A 5,117-nucleotide genomic window follows, 5' to 3' on the forward strand; every position below is an offset into this window, starting at 1 on the left:
TAGGAAAATAGCACTGGCAAAGACCAGTCCCTGGTGGGCAGGAAAACGGCTCTTTTGGTGGTGTTGAGTCATTGTCCACTTAGTATTTGGTGTCTTGCTTGAACAATTGCATTTTGAAGGGTCAAAAGGGTGTTCTGTATCACAAGAGGAACTAACTGGTGTGAAAATCAAGCTGCAACTTATGGTCCCCAAAGAGTTCCTTTTTTGGTGACACCGCTGCTTTTTACCAACTTTGCCACATAAAGTATGCCCAGTTTGCAATTGTGAGTGACAAAGAGATGGGACTAAACCAGAGCGCCCCACTTCTGATTCCATGTGAATTAGAAAAATTGTATCTTTATAAATACCCCGTTGTTAGCTTGCACGTAGGAATATTATTTCTTTCAAACTTATTTGTTCGTTAAAAGCAATTACATCCCACCTCTCTGAGAAATATTGCCGAAGGTGGCTAACAATGAATAATTCATCGAAAGGTAAAACATATATTTTTTAAAAATACACAGAAAGAATCAGGAAAGAAAGTAATATGAAGTAGAGACAGAACAGAGCAATATCTATATGGCAGGAGAGATTAAAGCTATCCAGTTAAAATCAGCCAATGGATAGGCCAAATGCCAGCCAAAAGTAGAACTAAACGGGGAGGGGGGATTTGCTTGGAAAGTGACAGCAAAGAGGAAGGGGAGAGAGAGACAGAGAGAAAAAAAACCTGATTCCTCAAGAGCAGTACTATCCCATCTAAAACAGGTTGAACATCCACTCTCTGAGCCACAGGCATATGGGCCATGAGCATCTCTGTTTTGTCTGTATTAAGTTTCATTTCCTCCTTCTTCATCCATTCTATTCCCAACTCCAAGCACCGATTCCTTAACACCACTCTTGGAACACAATGGCAAGGAAACCTAGAGTGAGGTGGGAAGAAAGGGCAAGAGCAACCATTGGCCCCTTCTGCCCCCACCCTCAGGCCTAAGATGAGGAGAAGGGAACACAGGACACGGCTGCACCACATCATTGATCTTAGTTCCTGGGGGAAGTCATGGCTTCCCCCCGAGAATCCTGGGAAGTGTAGTTTGTTAGGGCATGCTGAGAGCTGTTAGGAGACCCCTATTCTCCTCACAGAGCTACAATCCCAAAAGTTCCCCAGGAAAAGGGACTGGTGGTTTCGGTAGCTGCCCCGAGGACTTTGTTGAAAGGGGAAATGCCAAAAGCAAAGGACGAACAGATCTGCTCTGATGGTGACAACTATGAACTGTTTTTGCTGGGGTAGCTAGAAGCTCCAGATGTTTTCCAGCTGTTTCAAAAATGTTGACTGCTGTGATCATTTTAACTAGGCTCTACCCATTAAGATCAGAAGTGAACAAGCTTAGGTTTCCCCAAGGCTTTGCCATTTCAGGCTGTTTGGTATAGTTTGAACGCAGGACTAACCAGTGGAGAGTGTGCCCAGATAAATGATAATGCATCTTTCATATTGAGGAAGTCAATGTAAACACCACTTATCGTGCACATGCACATGTGCTCTGGGTTGAGTGTTCTTCCTCTTTCCAACGTCTTCATTACTGTTTAGACCCAGATAAATTCTTTAAAAAAAAGAAGCATGCAGCATATTTTTTAAAAATGGTATCGAAGATTACGAAATTGCCCTGTATGCAAATGACAACCCAATGTTGTCGTTCTGTAAACTGCCTCATTCAGACAGGCTTACATTGAATAGGTTTTACTGGTGATTATGCCAATGCTTCTGTCCTGATCTAAGGTTCCTTTTTCACTGCAGGACCTGTTGCATCTGGAACTGGGGCTTTTTGATGAATATAGTGCGCCCATGGCAACTTCATGGCCAACCAGTGATGTGAGCCCAGCTCTCCCCAGCCCAAATCTAACATGCTAACTGTGACACCCCTCCTTTGCCAGCTCACTATTCTATAACCAGGCCTGGTGCCAGCAGTCAACAAAGCCAGGCACTGCCCAAGGACCCCCCAGCAGTTTATAAGGGCCCCCCAGGAACCCAAACTCGCTGTGCGGCTTTCCCACCCTCCGTTATTTCAAGCACTAGGCGGGCTGCGGCACCACTTTTGAATGGGAGCAACCCACTGTTTGCAGTTCCATCAACACATTTTACAGATCTAGAGCAGGGTATTGCATTTTGGACAAATTAAAATGGCAGGCGGTTACAGAGGACAGGAATCAAAAATGAAACTGCCACCTATCCAATGTTAAAACGCTGCCCTGGGGCCAGCAAGGAGGGTGGTAAGTGTGTTGCTGCCGCTGCAAAAGCAACAGCGGGTGAGCGAATGGCAGGGGGCATCTGTGGCACCTTGCCACGGATCTCCTGAAGCTTGGCACCATCCTTGTCTGTAACTGCCAGCTGATTCTAATAGATTCGGCATTGTGCTGTGTACTGCTACTGCTACACACATACAGATGCTTGGATTCTTAGATTCACTTTTGGGGCACGGCTATGGGGCTGCCATGATTACCTCCTGCATCTCAGAATTGATTGATATGCAAGACAAAATCCATGGGACACCTAAGATTGTTTCTTGGGATGCAATAACAGCAGTCTTCAGAAACAAACAGCCACATAGGTCTTTCTGTACAAATTATTGACAAGGTACTTGCAGTGGGAGCTTTAAGTCTCTATCTTTTCTCAGGATCCATTCAACATAAGCACACTAACATGCTAGGGAAAACAGGATGGAATAATATTAGTGGGGTGCAATCCAATGGATAGAGTATGCATTTAAGGTCATAGATAAACCATAATAGAGGAATAATTAGCTGGATTTATGTGGTCTCATTAGCTCTGATAGTGCAGCACATCGGACTGCAAAGTAATTAGTGCTGTTGTACAGAAGGATTTAGAGAGCCTTTTACATTAAATACTGTCATCATCGTTAATCAGCCCAACTAAAGTTCCTGCCATTATTAGTGCACTTAACATCTCGAAACATCCTTCTGTTCTGGAGAAGAAATAGCGCCACAGAACACACCAGACTCTGAATGCTTCAGGCTGAACCCGAGCCAAATCCCTCCATGGAAAAGTTTCCATTGTCACCACAGTCATAGGATAATTGAAAATTTATTTTTGACTTTATTTAAAACACTTCTGTTCCACCTCTCAGTTACGAAAACACAAACCCACAAATGTCTGCAGCAGCTAACAGAGAAGTGAAGAAGAATCAGTTTAAAATATACACAGTAAATAATAAAAACCAAATGAGCAATAGAGAAAGGAGCCAAACAATGGAGCAATCAATCAGCAGCCATAAAGCAATATAAAGGGATAATGTGCAGTTGTTTGGGAGAGGTAATGGAATTCAGCAACCTCTTCCCACTTGTTCAGAAAAGCTCACGTTGACTTTATTGTTCTGGCAGCCAGTGCCTATTGATGATTATGGCTCAAGATACAAGGAAAATGGAGAGTGCTTGACATCCCTTTCCAAGAAAACTGTTCCATATCAGCTTCTGGGAAGTCATGAAGAGAGGCTTCTGGCTGAGATAAAGAAAGAGTTTCTGTTTGCAACAAATACTAGGAACTCATTGGAAGCAGCCTTTACTCAGTCAGGCTATTTAAGCCACCTAGCCAGTAGTACCAACTGTACTTTGATTGACAGCGACTTCCTAGGGACCTGCTACCTGATCCTTTTAACTGGAAGTGCCTGGGTCTGAACCTGGGATCTACTACATGCAATGCATGAGCAACATCGCTGAGCCCCATGGCCACAACCCACAATGCTTAGGGAGATGCAGGGTCATCCATGCTTGCTCGTCCCAGCCCCCCCCAACATTAAGGGGGCTGCCACCCCCCACTGCCACCGGGTGCCCTCCACATACCCCAGCAACCTGCAGCCTCCCTCGCTGGCTGCACTTCCTGATCTGTTTCTTCACAACGTCTTCTTCTGAGCTTAAATTGAAATGTGGACACCCAGGAAGGCTGCAGGGTGCAGACGACTGGCAATATGGTTTGCAGTTTCTATCCCCTTTGATAATTTTGAAATGTAACTTGTTTTCTTATCAATGGAGAATGGTTATTTAAAAAAAAATCAGAAGCAATTTTCAGCACAGCACAAGTCTAAACCATCATCACCTCTTAGGACAGTGAGTTCCTTACATTCATTATGCTTTGTGGGACAATGTGCTTGCTTTTTTCCTGCCCTAAGTTCACACAAGCTCCTCTTTCTCCTAGTACACCCTACCCCTTATTTTTCATTCCCTTTCTCCCAAACAGTGGACAACACAAAGAACTAAACAGTATATACCGATGCTGGGCATTGACATGTAGACTAAGTGTCCCAATATCTTTCCATGCGTCATACTCACATGGTTTTATAGCCATCCACCCACTTGCCCTCCTCTTGGTTATAGTGCCCCATTTCCTTCTCCTCACCACCCACGCGCACTTACTTTTTCTCTCTGTCCTCTACCTGTCTTGGCAGCAAAGCCAAGGGCACCACACCTCAGTTCTGTGGCGGCCGTGATCTGTTTCCTTCCCTTCCAAGGGTATTCACATAGCAGAGGTCTTACTCTTTCTTGGCTCTTTACAACCAGTGAGCTTGCTTCCCCTGTCCACACACATGAGCAGTCCCAGTCGCCCCCTGATGTACACTTGCTTGGACCCATCCAACGTGTGAACCAGGAGCCGAGGACGAACCAAAATCTAACCTGCTTTGCAGGATTGTTATTGTTGCGGAGGTGAGACTGAGGTTCTTGCAACTGCCCTGAGGCCTTGAAGGTCGTGTTGGAACAGAGAGAGAAACAAATTAGCTAGGAAGGCACAGCCTTTGAGAGGCCTCCCTCACTGTCCTGGCCCACTTGAAAATGGATATGGAGTCTGGGCAGGTGTCTTTTTTTTTTTTAATTCTCTTTATTGATTTTCATTACACACAGATACACACATATATACACAGAATAAATTCATCACCAAAAGAAAATAATGAGAACAACATAACTAAATTTAAAACAAAAACAAAAAAGAACAAAAAGAACAAAAAGAACAAAAACAGACATGCAAATAATTGACTTCCCTCCACCTCGGTTTGGGGTTATATAATAAGGTCTTTTTTTCCGCAGTTCATCTTTAAAGCTTCTGCATGTCGTAGGGTTATATTAAGCCTACTGTGATC

The 5,117-nt window shown here is 44.1% G+C and overlaps 1 long non-coding RNA gene across 1 annotated transcript; it reads right to left on the reverse strand.

Moving 5' to 3' along the window:
- Positions 1 to 3,065: 3,065 nt before the first annotated feature.
- Positions 3,066 to 4,520, reverse strand: LOC308582262. Its single transcript, XR_014005586.1, has 2 exons — positions 4,399 to 4,520; positions 3,066 to 3,487 (listed from the first exon to the last, which is right to left on the reverse strand). It is a non-coding gene; the product is annotated as an uncharacterized lncRNA (long non-coding RNA).
- Positions 4,521 to 5,117: the final 597 nt, after the last annotated feature.

This window comes from Podarcis bocagei (genome assembly GCF_964188305.1).
Source record: "Podarcis bocagei genome assembly, chromosome: 2".
Lineage (NCBI taxonomy): Eukaryota > Metazoa > Chordata > Lepidosauria > Squamata > Lacertidae > Podarcis > Podarcis bocagei.